This window comes from Syngnathus typhle, linkage group LG4 (assembly GCF_033458585.1).
Source record: "Syngnathus typhle isolate RoL2023-S1 ecotype Sweden linkage group LG4, RoL_Styp_1.0, whole genome shotgun sequence".
In the NCBI taxonomy this organism is placed as follows: domain Eukaryota; kingdom Metazoa; phylum Chordata; class Actinopteri; order Syngnathiformes; family Syngnathidae; genus Syngnathus; species Syngnathus typhle.
Window position 1 is genome coordinate 14301149 of NC_083741.1, and position 17502 is coordinate 14318650.

General features: G+C 41.7%; 1 protein-coding gene across 4 annotated transcripts in view; it reads right to left on the reverse strand.

Moving 5' to 3' along the window:
- Positions 1-8767, reverse strand: part of zfhx3b (zinc finger homeobox 3b) — a 129337-nt gene extending 120570 nt beyond the window's left edge. For 3 of the 4 annotated variants that reach the window (XM_061275661.1, XM_061275657.1, XM_061275658.1), the window contains exon 1: positions 8030-8766. The gene's annotated coding sequence lies outside the window, so the exon portion shown is untranslated. Of the gene's footprint in view, positions 1-8029 lie in introns of all 4 variants that reach the window. The other variant, XM_061275660.1, reaches the window with a different exon arrangement.
- Between the last annotated feature and the right edge of the window lie 8735 nt (positions 8768-17502).

Consider the following 17502-nt stretch of genomic DNA (forward strand, 5'->3'; position numbering starts at 1 on the left):
TTCAGCATACCAGTGATATCAGTCACTCTCAGACCCATCATCTGAAATAATGTGAACATTCCTAAATTGCAAAATGTGAATAGCTGCAAAACGTAGTTCGCCTCTCCATCTTCTTTCATTAAGACAAATGGATGCCATGGCGACCAGACGATGTAAACGACATCACAAGGCCGAGGTCACCTGTCTGTCACGGCCGTCTGGCTCCGCTGTATCCCCAAGGGACCTGACCCATTCCCTGTGGACCACCTAGGCCCAATCTCTGCTCTGTGTGATTGCATATCTGAATGAAAAGAAAGCAGTCACAGCGGTTCTCCATGTTAAATATATAAATCACACAGCAATGTCCCCGCTACGGGCCACTGGATACAAAATAGCAAATGTGATATGCTGCTAGAAAAGGTAAAGCGCCACGTGTAAAAAAAAAACTGCAGTGAAACTATAGACGCATACAGTAAAATATAATTTTTGCTAGGAGACACTGCATTCCCCCATGTAGGCACATATTTTATTGTTCTTTGTGGGAGCCTTCACTTGAATCAATTTATTATGAGACACCAAGGTCCCTATGTTTGTTCATTTACAGTAGGGTAGACCAGACACCGCATTTGTTGTGGGCACATATAGTATGTAGTGGTAAAAACACTATACTAGTGCAAACGACACAAATCACACTATTTGAGATACGATCGTCGTTAGACATAAAATAAATTACTCACATCAATATATTGCTTATTTTCTGTGACGAAAGATTAATACTGCAGCTCACTGAGACGCTGTGTGTCTATTATACTGCCCCCAGGTGGCCACGGTGCACACCCCAGAAGGACCAGCAGCATGTCTATTGAATTGATGCAAAAATGTGGCGTAAGTGGTTGAATTACTTACGGTCTATTGTCATTACTGTATGTTTTAATAAATAAAAATATAGTGTGGTTATATTGTTGTGGTTTACTTGTTAACAAATGCATAACATGTTTTATTTTTTTTTGGGGGGGGGGGGGGCTAGAATAGATTAATGGCCTTTCTGTAAATTATTTGACACACTAATGTTTTAAAACATGGTAGAACTAGTGATTTAGCATATCCCTGTCCCTCAAAGCACAATCTACTATAATATACCCAAGGCAATGGAATTCAAGGAAACTGGCTGTAGCTTTTACAAGGCCAGAGATATATGGCAACAGGATTTTTCCAAACTGTAAACGTCAAGTGCATAGGGGACAAAAGCTACACTTTTTAGCAGACCACCCCACAGAAGGCAATGGCAATGTTTGCCGAAGATTGCACTGCGGCATTGTAGGTGAATATTGGTTTGATTATAGCTCGGAGTAACATTTAACACAGGGTGTGCTACACCCGGCATAAAAGGTTTACACATCATTGAGACAGTGACATTTATAATTCAGATATCTTTCATAAATCCACTGACATGCTCACTACTATATGCTTATTTGACAAGCCAGCATGGCGGCAGACACGGAGAGTATATCTTCTTTTTAATTACGACGTCTGCGACGGTGGGCTATAAACAATCATCTCTGCAATCAAACGCGGCGCCGTCGACACGGTGCGTTGATATCGTACATTCTCAAACCTGAAAAACTAAATTATTCATGATATTTGCATCATTATTGTCACAAGAATCAAGTGAACACAAGCATAAAATAATATAACAGCCGCCAGATAGAAATGTAACGTTGGAGACGGCAGCAGCCTTAAAATTTGCATTGCATTTGGCACACATAATAAAATATAATCCTTCGGTTGAATGCAAATATATGGAAAAAATTGTTTTGGAGTTCAGTAATCTGCCCTATGAGGTAATTAGTATGACCTTGATTCATACTATAAAATATTTCTGATAAGTGTATGACAAAAAAGTCATTTAGAACCAAAATTCCAAATATTGCATGTAACTACAAACTGCAAGTTGCCTGCTAAATAGCAATAGTCAGTCGCACATGGCGGAACAGCCTACTGTATAGTGCATCAGATGGGAAAGGTATACAAATAGTGAAAACATCCACGGACTCCCCCGAAACATTCCACACAGGTGTCCGTCAAAGTGCAAACAAAAAAGAAACCCTATACATATAGATTACATAAGAGATATAGATATAGAATGGAACAGACACCATGGTTCTGCACTATATGTAGGCTACAGCACTTAGAGGCCATTTTATTGCTTGTGCTGTGGTCAAGTGAGGTACACCAAGCTCAATTCCACCGCAACAATGGCAAAGAGGGCCGCAGAGAAAAACCAGAGCTAGCCCTGCTCTTTAACCCCTTTAGTGCTGCCCTGACAGTCGCCCCGGGGCACGGGAGATGACAAATAGGAAATTGTATACATCTAGCATATGGTGGTTCTCATACACGGTATGGAAGATTTGTTTAAGAGAAAAGAAAAAAAACAATAGCTGTGCGCCAAGCTCCTATGAATCTATCAAGGGGCGGATGGAGTTTTGTTTCCTGACCAGAAAGAGGCAGCCGGTAGCTTCACTTTAGCCCCTTCTCTCAGTGAAACACGCCGCCGTGTGCTCTTTATGTCTTTGCATCCCGGCCCCTCCTTCCCTGACTCCCTCGCTCGCTTCACTTCTCCCTCTCATTCCCCCTCACATCCAGCATGGACATGGCTACTGCACATTTGCAAGTGAATTACACTTTTTGTCAGGATTTGATTGTGCGCGTGAATGGTGAAAAATGAGGAAAAGGGTGTAAGAGCAAGAGGGCGCTCCAGCATTGGCTCTTTTCTTTTCTTCTCGCCGTAATCCCAAGGAGGATAAGATGTAAAGTACACAGAGAGGAAGTGCCACAGACCTCAGGTCCGGCACATCCGAACACTACATTCCGACATCTCGGCTATCGCGGGCATGCATAGAGAGACAAACATGAAAAATTTGTAACAAAATAATGCGAGAGTGCAGCTCACAGAGAAGTGAAGAATTTACTAAAAATTAAGGAATGACAGAGTAGTTGCAAAATCATCAAAATATGATCTCAAACAAGACACAAAAACCCTAGATCAATTTAACAGCTATTTTTAGTAAAACATCAATAAATAGTGAGTACAGTACGTGGCAGTAGTGCAGTACATTGTTCATATCTCTTTCACATTCATACAACCTTCAAAAGCAGCTCTATACAAGCAAAGTATAAAAACACATATTGCATTTACTCCTACTGGCAGTGTGTTGGCAGTGGCTAGGTGACCTCGCTGTAAATTAGTGATGAGGCAAAACAAATAAATAAATAAATAAAAAGTGACACCGTGATTGCTTGAATTGCAAACCACCAAACGGTATTTAGCTATTTATAACCCCAAACAAAAGATAAGGTCAGTAAAGGGCTAAGTGAAGAGTATAATAGGATAATATTGAAAAAATACAGCTATTTAAAAATAGAAATACATAGTGTATGTGAAATAGTTCATGTACACTTTGGTTACACAACACAGATTTCCCAGGCACTGATAAACAATGCCCGTGCGGTTATCACTCTGCAGAGAACAGTAACATAAAGGAAGAGGAAGAGGATGACAAAGGAATAGGGGAGGATAAAAAGACAGCGTATGTGTCGTCAGAGTCACAGGCCAGAGGGGCCCATGTATTGTTCCAGGGCTCAGTACGGCGAGAGAAAGCCGACCTGTCTAAGCGTCCTCCATATTTTATGCATTCTGTCCTTTGTGATGATAAGCGCCAGCGCGGAGGGTGGAATGCTGGCCTCCAGGGTCCAAGGGAGGGGTGGGTTTATGCCGTGTGGCTATGGTCCGTTTTTTTTTTTTTTTCTTAATGCAGCCCTCGGAGCCCGGTTCTTAGCCTGGTGTGTAATCGTGTCGTCTAATGATGCCAATCTGTCCTATCTCCCATCCCGCAACACTCCATGCTAGCTGCTGCGGCCCAAAATAGGATGTCGCTGCTTTTCTGCACACAGACTACGACACACACACACACACTCTTTCTGTACTACGCTGCCACTTCTGAGCAGGTATGGATCACATGGCTCTGCTCCTGACAGTCAACCGTGTAAAACTGACAAAGCGGGATTAAGATTCTAGTCCCCTCCAGAGTCAGATTTATTTATTTATTTATTTTTTTAACAATAGGAATACAGATTTGTACAAATTCATGAGACATATCACTGTGTCATCGTCTGCGAGGGTATTTCAAATTTGCAATCCTCACAGACAGTGACTCGTGAATAATGTGAGCATACCACGTCATTGTAGGTCAACTGATTCATCTGCATAGAAACACAAGATTATATATTTTTAAATACAACAGGAGAATAAAATACATAAATAGGGGAAAATCTAGCGAGGCATCATTCTGGACAAATATGGTTCATGTTTAAAATAATACAAAGCAGTCTTAATGCAGCTGCACAAACACCCTGCTTTAGAGTCGTAAATCTAGGTGTCCTGTGGTGATTTAACCATGATTGTTAACATGATAGCAACCCACAGAAAAACTCTGCCAGACTTGCTTATATAACGATGTCACTGACAAAGTAAGGAGAAGAAAAAGAGGAGACAGGGAGGAATCGGAGAGAAAAGCCGAAGGGGAAGTGAAGCCTGTTTGGACACTGCCATTGAGAATACAGCAGAGAACACACACACAGACACACACCTGAGAGCACGGCAGTCATGTCATCCCACCCTCCTTTATCCTCCTCCTACCTCCACCCTGCTGCTGAGCAGAGGTCCTGCCCACCGCCATCTCTCTTTATGATAGTACGACGCGTCGCGTTGCGCCGTGCCGCCTCAGCTGCAGGACAACTGGAAGAACTGGTCTTTCTAACGCATATGGCCTTGTATATTCAAAAGCACGGGTCAGATTCAAACGGTCGGCTGAGTCTACGGCGCCCTCTTCACTCACACGCACATGTGCCTTCTTTATTGAACATATATCCACACAACAGGCAACATTAGTGGTGTGACAACGAAACCTCTATTTGGCATTTTTACCAATTTCACATATTGGTGCCATTTAATTATCATTCGGTACAAGCCCCCATTATCCTAGTGCTCAACCAAAGAGGACTCCCTGTGACCAGGGACATGTCAGCGAGCTCCCCTGCTGGTCCAGTGCCCGCCAACAGGAAGGTGGGTGGTAAGGAGGGAGCTACAGTATTCGGAGACACACTGAGGAGCAGATAGCCAGCGAGGGAGGGAGGGAGGGAAAAGGGAAAGAAAGGGAGGGAAGGGGTTACCACTGCCGGAGGCGGCGACCTCCCTTGGCTCGGTGCTACCGCCATACTACCGCAAGCCTATCTATAGTCTCCGCTAGTGTTTGTACGCTCGCCAAATGCACAAATATGCCGAGATGTGAAAGAACACAAAATAAAAAGCTTCATCGTTGCGCTAGCGTCTGCTCACATGAAAATGCTTAAAATTGACAAATGCTCACAACGGCAAAGGCACAGACATGCAGTGCATTCACTTAACTCATTACAAATCATGTTTATTCAGCATATGCAAAAATGCATTTTTTAATTAATCTATATATATCTTTATCTTTACAGAAAAATATTTTATTCATGATTAACAATTTATAAAGCAAAATGACATTTGTTAAAAAAAATCTGATTCAATTTAAATTGCATTAAATAAAATAATTAAAAATAATAACCCAGAAGTGTAATTTTAGCATAAAAAATAAAATTACATTTCATTATTGAAAAATGCAAAACATATTCTAGACATAACACTTATGATGTCAATAACGCCACACCACCGAGTCTTACGTGTAAAAATTCAAATGGTACATTTTCAATTATTTTTTTCATAAATGTCATCAAAGCCATTGTGTCATATTTAACTCCTTGCAACTCGGCAATTGACAAAACACACACACACACACGCACTTTCTCTCTCTCACGTAAACACACACAGACACACACGCTCAACCTATCATTCTACAAAACTAGACCGGTAGACCTTACAGGGTTTATAATCTACTGACAATATGACAAAGATGCGAGACAGAAAATACGGCTGAGGTAAATATTTCCCTGTGTCTGTTTTGTAACAGAAAAAGGGAGACGAGGAGGACGAGGAGGAGGAGGAGCACGAAGAGGAAGAAGAGTGTTGGCGTGACAGGGGAGGAAGGCTGATCACTTGAAATCTACATGCGTGCTTTTCACGCTCGCATCACTGCTGTCCAAATGTACAAAAATCTGCCGACATGCAAAAATCGCAGACTTACATAAGCATGACTGATTTCAACTAATGATACGGAAAAAAATAAGAGCAATAAACATGGCTTTCAATCTCAATGTGGCTGCTTCTCTCCACTCTGAGAGGTAGGGATGTGTTTAGCTGACCTCTTCCCCTGCTTCCTCCTCTATGACCCATGGCTATATGACCCCTACCACCCCTAAAACACCCTCGGACCCCCACCATCTACTTTTTTCCTCCTCATTGCAATATACATTAACACCTTTTACAGCACTATTATTTTCACTTCTTACCTCAACTACAGGCATTCTTACATATTGCTACTGACCAGTGTGTTATGCTCTTCCCCCTCAGCCAAAAAAACATCACCCTGTTTCTCTACGCACGAACCCCCCCCCCCACCCCCCCGCCCCCCCCCACACACACACACACTTCCCCCCACCACCCCCAAGCCCTGACATAGTCCCACGGCTGTTTGGCGAGGGGGTTTCCTCTCCTTGCTTTTTTATCTGTGCACTCGCTCGGTGACCCTTGTTCCCCTTGTTTCTTGCTGTCTGACCTACACCCCCACCTCGAACACACACCATCCTCACTCCCTCTGTGTAAAACAGCCGAGCCACTGCTAACAAATCCTCCTCTTGCCTCCCCTTTGACAACCAAAACTGACTTGGAAAAAAAATGCACATTTTGGGGATGTTAAGATACTGATACGCATTCTGTGTTGCACATCTTTGGCCTGTTCCTCCAAAAAGTCCGATCTCATCATGCGTGCTACGTGCCTTAAAAATGTGACTTGCACAATGTCAAGTTTCTATCATAGGAATGGGCCAATGCATGTATTCCAGTCCTCTTGGAGGTCTGCAGTTAAGTGCTTGTAGTGCGTGCAGGAGAACCAGCCGCAGCCCCGTGTTGCCTGAGAGCCAGCATGCACTTTGCAGGGTTGCTTGGCTGGAGGTCCCGCCTGATCCGCTGCTGTCATGAAGGAGAACCCCGGGCTCCCTTTTTTCATAGCCCGCACGCACGCACTTGCACGTCACGCGCACGCGCGCACGCACACTCACGCCCGATCGATTTGCACGGGACTTGGTCTGGGAACGGCTGAGAATTGACTTAAAAAAAAATACAAGGCTCGAAAGAAGCAAAGAGCCGGGACCGAGTGAAGGAGCCGAGCCGAGCCGAGCTTAGGTGCATGGGATGAAGCCGAGGGGGGGAGAGTGGCCGTGACTCGGAGCGGAGGGCTAAAAAAAAAAAAAAAAAAAAAAGATTCCAGGGGAAAGGATCTCCTAAACCACAATCCCAAAGCCCTTTCTTCGGACGGTCATGCTTCTAAATGTTTTTGTACAATATGCGAAAAGCGAGAGCTGCGAGATCCGCGAAAGAGTCGCCGGACCAACGCGGAGCCAACAGGCTGGACTTGGAGCTCCTTCCCCGGGAGCGCTCCGTGACGAGGCGCTGCTGTCAGATCCCTGCAAATCCCGAAACACGTCTCTCGACATCCACGACCCCTCCACGCACGTCCCCGTCCCATCCAAAAAGCCCGAATCTGCTTTAAAAGCGCTTCTTTTTCTTCGTCTCGAATGATCCGCTTGTTCTCGTCCGCGGACGAAGAGGAGAGGACGAGCGCTGATGTGAACGCAGGTAACGACACAACGCCTTCGAGGCAGCCAAAAATCTCGAATAAAGCCCGAAACTTGCATGAAAAGAGCCTTTCTTGCACCCAGATTGTGAGTTTTTAAAAGGGGGGGACCAGATCCGCTACAAGTCCACCGCCACGGAGGAGGAAAGAAGCTGAGAGAGAGAATAGGATCGCGCAGCACCAACAACACAAAAAAAGGAGACAAAGTTGAAACTTACAATTTGCCGCTTTGTGATGATCGCGTTTTAATCCAGTAGCGAGACGATGGAGCTAAAGATCCCATCAAGGCGAGAAGAGTCCCATTTCGGTCAGTTTGCGCTCGGGGGTGGCCGAAAAAAAAGAAAGATCATTGTTGTTGCCGAGTGCTTGGCTGGAAAAGGGGCGCAAGTAGGTAGCTATTAGTTGTTAAAGGCAATATCAAAAATAATTTGGATGCAAAGCAGCCGAGTCCGGAGTTGGAGGCGCGCGAGGAAGAGGTGAAAGTGAGATCTGATGATTGGGGGAAGAAAAAACTCTTTGGATCTTTATTCCTGCTAATTAGTTTCCTGCGAGAAAAAAATGGCTGTGATTAATTCAGTGCGCATGTGCTTCATTACACAGGCACGAAGGGAAGGGCTAATTAGCCGCCTTGTGGATCAATAAGATTCAGCAGAGGAGAGACGGCGGAGGGAGGGCAAGGAGGAGGGAGGAAGAGGAGGGAGGGAGGATGGATAGATACAAGGAAGGGCGAGAAAAAGAGGAAAGTAATGATCAGGAATAGAAAATATGGAATTAAGAGAGGTGGGAAGTAAGAGTTTGATTAGTGAAAGTGAACGCTGGCTGGCCGCCGAGCTGCACGCTGCGTGCGAGGCTTCGCATCCACTCGGCTTGTTCTCCCCCAATACACTTTTTCTTGCCTTTCAAAAACACTTGTGATTTTTAAAAAAGAAATACTTTTTAACCCTCGTTTTGCACGTGATTCGCACACATAAAGCGATGTATGATGTAGGTTTACTTTATAGTTATTTCTCCCACTCCTTCTTCCATGCATGAGTTCGCGATGACTCGTCACTGTACAGTTGAGCAGCTTAAAAAAGTAAAAAGCGGCAGGGAGAGAATATTACTATTCAGCCTAATGTAAATGCTATGATTTTTATTTTTTAAAGAAATATTAATTATACACGCTGTCATAGAACATAATCTGCAGGGGAATTTTACGCGCGGTTGCAAAAGTGCGTCCATGATAAAAGCGCTAAAGTGCGACTTGATAAATACACAATCGATGTGAAATTGTCACTCAATGGTGCACTTGTAGAAAATACCGCTACATCGCCATATATAATTCACACGACTCCATAGGAATGTTAGTTGATATTAACATATTTTTAAACTAACAACGTAATGCGCATTTGAGCTTGTGTAGGAGCATTTTACTGTAAGAGAGAAATGACTGAATTTGTGAGAGATGTTTCGCTATGACACGTTAATAAATGTACATCGGTCGTTTAACATACATTATTATTACGTCACTGAAGAGGGGCAAATATTTTCAAATATTTTAGAGTGAAATGGAAATTCCTCGGATGATGCTATTGTATTTTAGGGGCTGTAACACACTGTTTTTCTAGTTGTGTGTAAATACAGTGAGGTTTATTTTTCGCTTGTAAAAAAAATTGTCCTTTGCGTTGCATGGGGGAGGAGAGATCTATAGCTATTGGGGCAAGTGTCATACATGGAAGAGATGAATCTGAGCATGTCATCTTATAGCGAACAAATGACGCCATTAAATCATTTTTTAAATTTAATAACAAAAAAGTTAGGAAGAGTGAGGTGGCTCTTCCCTTAATCTCACGATGCTGTATTTGCTTTATGGAAATTGCTAAACTCACTTTTATGAAAGATATACACTCTATTCCCCTCTCTCTTGTATAATAAAGATTTATACCCGCTGTCCTCTGTGTCTATATTGCACAAACATACATTGAATGCATTGTGACGATGATGTTGTGCTTATTTTATGCTCTCTATATATACAGTCCAGAAAGTCCAGGCGGCATCTTGAAGTGATCACGTAAGGTGCCATGTTTACGGAAACAGTGTGGATTGGATATTCTCCGCTGTAATACATTCCAGTACAGGTCAGATCGTAACGCCTATAGGGTTAGTCCAAACATGACTTACATGACACCGAAAGAATTGTTTTAAATAGACCTGCACGTGTAAAGCGGCGCAGGGTTTGATTTTATATTTACTTTACAAGGTTATGGACGTGAAAGCTCGCGATGATCTTAAGGTCTCGTGCACGCGGCCAAACACACACACACACACACACACAACCCCCATCACACTGCTAAAATATATGCTACGTTGTATCCTGGCATTTCCAGCACATTTGCCGTCCACAAGTTGAGGCATGCAATGATACCTGTTTTTAAGAAGGAAAACACTCGCGCGCGCGCGCGCACGCACAAGTGCATGGTTTGCACTGCTTTGGCAGAGTGCAGGAATCTGGAGGATTTGCGACATGTCTGCTCTCTTGGGAAGAAGACATTGTAAAAATGAATAGGTTGAAAATAGCGTGCGAGGGGCTTGGAGATAATAAAAGAGAGGCCGTTGTAATTTGAGGCTTGTATGGAGGCAGTCCTACAAAGCCCGTCAGTGCAAAAGCGGAGTTTACCAAAGTGTATGCGAAAAGGCCCGAGTGACATTAGTCCATCATCATCAGCTGAGGGGTGGGCTGTGGGCGGCGGAGGGGGGGTCTGTCGTCTAGGTGGAAGGGGCGCTTCGTGCTTTTAGGGCCTCTCTGAAAAGGGGGGTTACAAAAAGTGTGCGTGTGTGGGGGGGGGGATGCTTTTGTGTGAGCGGCATTCAATTGCGCCTCTCTGTGGGAAGGGTAAGCGTCCACGTGCCAATTTCAATGGGCGGCACATCCACCAGTGGCACTACACATTGAACACAACCTGTGGCGATAGAACAGTCCGCGGACGCAACAAAGGCACAAAAAGTGGCTTCAAGTATAGGCTATACCGTATATTTAAAAAAAAAATACACGAGCATGGCGGCGCACGTGAACGCACAAGCATCTCTCAATAGTTTTTCATTATTAGTTGTATTATATTATTATTGTTGTTATATTTATATGTGTGCGTGCGTCTGATAGGGGCGTGCACAAATCGAACCCCAAACAAAGCACAAAGGGAAACGGACGAAATGGACAGGGATGATTATTTAGAGATCAAAGATTCCATATTGAGACAAGCCATAACTTTTATATTCCAGATTTTTTTTAAAACTCGATCTTAGCTAAGAGGCGAGGCTGCATTATTAACGAGGAATATTATTGTTAGATGTCTGTTCATTTGTGTGTAAACATCAGGCGTCTATCTGTAAGATGAATATAGTTATTTAAAACTGTTTCAAAATAGAAACATACAAAGGAGACTGTATGGGCTTAAGATGGAATGCCGAACTGTATTTTTAAAAAATGTAAATGTAAGTTTTGCATCTGATGCATGAAGTTGATGAAAATACAGTCTGAAAGGTGCTATATTGGAAATGCAGGTTGATATAATTCAATATGCAAGGTGACACAATCGTATTAGAATTCATTTTGACATTGAGATATGATTTGTAAATTGTTGTGATTTTATACAAATGTATTATTAAATACACTTTGCAAAGTTTATTCTGCGTTTTATTTGTTTGTCGACGAAAAAGCCAAGTGTTTGAGTGTGTGCACCATGAACATGCTGAGCCATGTAAGGGGTCGTGTTCTCCCCACTTGCACTTGGACAGCCCGGCCAGGTGCAATGGGAGCGCCCTCTTATGTTCAGCCGGACTACAGGGACCGTGCAGCATGACTGCAGCTCCACGGGAGACAAGCCCGCGGACCTGCGCACTTGGCTCTTGTATAGGGAAGAGTCGGACCGGTTCTGGCTTGCTTATGGACAACACATCAACACCAACAACAACACTGGGTCGAGAAAGCGTGAATGCATGACGTATGCAAGCGAAAATAAATTGTCGCAGCACACCTCCTATCGTCAATGGTAGAATTTAATAATTTTGTTTATGCATAATTTCCAAGATTACATAAATTCGTAAAGCAATTTGAAATAATTGGAAAGTATTTTTAGTCTGTTTGGTAACATGCAGATATACTTTTTAAATGATTCATTTCAAATTAACGTAACGTGATTAAAATGTGACTTTGGAACGGGGGCGGTTATATACAGATACATATTGCAAATAAAAATATTACATATTAAAAAAAAAGTGCATGCAATAGCTTACATGCCATTTTGTTCTTTGGTTTTCCTAAATTATACACAGAATTGAATACACGAGTGTTTTACAATTGATGCGCGCTTTGTAATCGTCTTGTTTACGTGTCATATTGAAGTAGATTGTGTTATGGGCATATATTTGAAACGTGTTATTTATTTTCTTTAGGAAAGGATGCATTCGATATTACACGTGAAAATCTAGAGTGTCGTGAATGGGTGTGATACTGATGCCATATTTTAAATATTTGTTAGGCTTATCCCACTTATTTCACGTGATAATTTCCATTATTTCACTGCACATATAATGTTTTTAGTATTATTTAATTTTAATTACAACGCTATTCATTTTGTTTGATAATTCATTTATTTTATATCATGAATGCTAATGTGAATAGGCCTACTCTATGAATATTAAAATTACGTTGGACCAAGAGTTTTTCACGGATGTACATATCATGAAATGTCTCCTAGCACAAAATGATTTGGTGCAAGACAGCGTCTATTCGCGTCTGCAGCTTGAGGTGAGAAATCAGGATGCGTGTCCTTCTGCTGTTGTGATGTTGAGAGTTCGGATTAAAAAAAAAGCAAGTGGCCGTCTGGTCAGTCTTTCTCATTTACATAAGAAACAATCAATTCATCTCTCTCTACATCTATTTGTTCCGCCACCCTATTAATGACCCTATGCATAATTCAATAACATTTTGAACGTTGGACTAATATTATATATATCACTAAGTGAGGTATGTAAATATATACAAATATATAAATGTATATATATATATATATATATATATATATATATATTATGCATCGATTTATAGGTTTGTAAATTTGTGATGATTTATATTTATAAATGGATGAATTTGGTCTATTAAAAATCGAATAAACAACTCAAAAATTGTTCTTTTGTGTCTGCGTGCGTAAATGTGTGTGTGCGCGTGCCTGTACGCGCGTATGGCGCTGGCGTCATATTTTTGCTATTTTTAAATAACTGTATATGTTAATCAATTAGGTTAGTTTTGATTGACTGTATTTGTTTATATCGGATAATATACACAAAAAGACGAAGTGTGCTTGCGTGTGTGCGCGCGCGAGTGGGTGTGCATGTGCGTGTGCGCGTGTGTGGTTGCACGTGTATGAACAGCCTTTACAACGTCATCACACCTCCCCACTGTGTCAGAATATTATGAAAAATTGTCTGAAAACTGCTGGTAAAAATGTTTTGTTTTTGTTTGTTTTTCTTCATGTTTGTACGTTATAACGAAGGCCTTTGACGTTTTGTTTTGTATTTTTGCGAACTGGAAACTGTCAGATCTCAGTTTTCAGTGCACACACATTAAATCCATACGTAAAAAAAATACGGACCGGGGGAAAAAAACGACTTCTCAATAAAATATGTGTGAATATTTACAAAAAATCTCTAGAAATAAATCTGAATAATAATAATTTCACGTTGTCTGACAGATTAATGTGAAGAACTACTGCAAGCTGTATAGACCGGGTCGAGACTCGGACTTGGGTCGTGTGTGTGTGCGTGTGTGGTTTTTTTATGCGCTTGGAAGAGGTTCACTGAGAAGGAGGGTTCCCAAATCAGAGCCATATGAGCCCCCCAGGCAGGAGAAACACTGGTAAGTCGACCCAAACAGAACAGAGGATAATCACCGCGCCACAATGCCAAAGCCATTAAAATGCCTCTTTGCTCTTGAATATACAAACTTAAAGTAATTTTACTTAATGTCAAGAAGCCCCTCCTAAAAAGCATGATGAAATGAAAGTTGACATGTGGAAGAGTTGCATGAGACAAATACAGACCAAGGATTACTGCCAGGGGTCAAATCTAAATTTTGCATCACAGCCAGGATGAGCTCGACATCACTATGATGTGCCTTGGGTCAAATTTTGAACAAAAGACCTCCTGAATAAGGGCGACATTTTGCTTCATGAAATGTATTAATGGAGCTTTTATAAAAAATAAGAAACTGTGGGGTTAAAGTTGTTGAAATGAGCCTAATTAAGTACCTGGACAGGTAGCCTCTGCAGCTAGCTTGCAAGCTAGATAGCAAACGAGAAGGATCGCGAGTTAGCTCGATAACTAGACAGCTATTGTAGCTCAGCAATTTGTGGTGCTTGCTGGACCCAGGTAGCCCACAAGGACCAGTATAACCCACAGGCCTTTTCTAGTAATAGCTCTACAGCAATGGAACGTTGGGATTTTCAAGCAATGAGGCTATCATTTATGATATTTATCTGTTTCATAATCATTTTTTGAAATCATTGACATGAACGGTGTCTTCACATCATGAACAATTAATTATAACACGATTAAAGGTAGTTCGAGCAAATGTGTTATTTCAATAGTGTGCATTAAAAACTGGTTGCCCCTCACAGCACCCTCGAGGTAGCTCTCAGTTTCTAAAAGGTTAGTGACACCCACAGGGTGGCTAGAGTGTGGGCTTGACACGGCATTGCTACAATGCGGCTTGGGTCAAATTTTAAACACGACATCCAGAGCAACCTCTATTTGTGACATTATAAAATGTGTCCAATGTTATAATATAATGTGGGGTTGAAACAAGCCTAATTACAAAGTTTAGGCAGACAGGTCGCTAGATACTAGCTAGCGAGCTAGCTAGGCGGATTCTGTAGTTAGACAGATAGCGCTCGTAATTGCGATGCTTGTGTGCGGGCAGGTGAGCCCACCCAAACACTAAGGTGGTGGGGGGACAGGGTCACTGGGAGCCGCTGTCCTTCAAGTGGCTTGCCCTCCGTCAAGAGGCCCCTCTTTACAGTCCCCAACATTTCCAGGGACCCATAAAACCTCGTGATTAGTAGAGCTGTTCCATTTTTAGGTGTTCGCTTGTTAAAGTTAATTGAGAAGGTGTTTACTTTTGCACGACACATGCACACACATGCACATGCGCATACACACCCACAAAAAAAACACCTAATATCAAAACCTTAAGTACACTGGAAAACAATGCATTGATCTCATAGCATATTATTATATAGTACATTTAAAAGTATCTTTCATATAAATCATGCATATTAGGCTTTTAGGTTAACAATTTGTTCTTTCAAATGCTTTACAATGTGGAAGTTCCTTCAATATTTCAACATTATGGCCAACAAATTGACAAAAGAATGTAATGTATTATGTATTCTGATGGACATGACATTCAATAAAAATAAAATGTAACATTACAGTATCACAGTATTGTACAGTATTCATAGGTTTATATAGGATGAAAGCAGAACTACATCAAATTCTGTTTCCATGCAAATATTGTTCAAAAAACAACCCATTATATAGCTTCCTGAGAGCATTGTATGGTGGCACGAAGAGGCTACATGCAGATAGCAGCAAAAAATGCAAATCTTTTCTAGCTAACAACCAATGACCCTGGTCGAGTGGTAGAAATTCAATTCAAGTAACCTGTACAGTTTTGCTTGTGTATAACAGGAGCACAAGTGTTTTGGGGTTATCAAAACACACCTCGGTGGTAGCAAGCCTGCCTTGTAGGTTCCTTTCTGCTCGGATTCACAGTGTCAACACGCATTCACAAATGTGTGACGGACAGACATTAAGGGCATCACACGAGCACTTTTAATTCCGTCAGATGTGTGGCGTGCTGAATAATTTTGTGCCAACTACGCACAGTATCAACAAGCCGAGCCCCCATGTTGTTTTGATGTTCGTGCTGGCAAAAAGATAGCAACATGAAAAATTGTCTTTAAATTCCCGAAAAGGTCACGCACACGCGCACGCACGCACGCACGCACACACGCACACACGCACACACACACGCACGCACACACACACAGATACACCTGGTCAAATGACAGTGATGTGATATTCTCCTACATAGCTCAGAGGATAAAACCAGGGACATGAGATCACACAAACACATGACACTCAGAAATGTAACTACTGTCTTGTCTTGGATGCTTATAATTAATAGCACAACTAGTACTATATGTAAGCTATGTCTCAATATACCTCTGTTTCAAAATTGATTTGCTCGATGTAATCTTTTTAAAATGTTATGCAAACAGTCGCCAGTATTATAACTCAATCCCTTTCTTGATAGTATATTTAAATAGATTTAAAGAATTGAACAGTTTGTGCATGATTATTTAATCGTAGCTTGTTTGACCACCATATGGAGAATAATATAGATGCGTAGACACACATAAGTTATGTGCTTTTATATATATATTAAATATATATATATATATATATATATATATAGACACATTTAACAGAACCCTAACCGCTGTTATGTTCATAACTGAGCAATATTGCAGCAAAGTTTATCCTATTGCTCAGTGAATATAAGGTGATACACAATAATGAATAAATAGGTGTGAAGTGAAACTGTCAGTCTGTCAAGTATTTGTACATTTTAGATGTAGACTCATAACCTCATAACTCGTAATCTTTTTCGTGTGTTTTTCTTTTTGAATATATATGTATATACGCACACACACACTATCTTTTATGCATTTGGCTATGCAAAAATATATCTTTTTGAGAAGAAAGATGGAGGTGGAGGCTTGGGTCACAGGAAACGGGTTTTACCGTGGTCTGTTTAGAATTGTAAATGTATCGCATAGGCCATGCTGTCAAATTATATATATCTTTCATGTATGAAATCATGCATGTCTTTTCCTCTAAAAGGGGGAGGGCCGCCACAAAGGGAACGAGCCCTCACGCAGGAGAATAGTGTGCAGCCCTCATGAAAAATAAGCAAGTGTCGAAGCCATGGGCGAGGTGCGCGGCACCATCAGCACATAGGGTAGGGGGGAGACACACATGCACGCACGCACACACACACGCACGCACGCACACACACACGCACACACACACACGCGCACACACACACACGCACACACTCGCACACAGATAAACACACACACAAACTCGAGCTCACAGAGGAGCTTTCTCTGCTCCAAACTCCTGCTTTATAACCACTGCCCTGTTGTGAATCAGCTGACCCCAAATGAGACTTCTAAGAAAATAAATACCCAAGATAATTACCTCCAAAATAACTACTATTCTGCATTCAAGGATTTCAAGCGTCTTATTTTTTGCCTCATCAGAATGTCTTGTCTGAAGACGCACAGCAAGATAGAGAAACCTCTTTATTTTCTTTAATACCACCACTCATATCAGCTATCCAAATTTCGTTAAATTGACGTTGAGCTTCACAGAGCACAAAGGAATAAAGTTTAATTTCATAGTGAATAGATGAATCAAGTCAAGTTGTTACGCGAGAAGAAACAACAATCACAACTTCATTTTAGAAAGCAGAACATTTCAATATCTCATACTATAGTTCAGATCACCTGCAACATCTGAGTCATTTAAGTGAATACGTGCTGCCAACATATGCAACAATTTGAAAATCAGACAATAAAAGTCTACG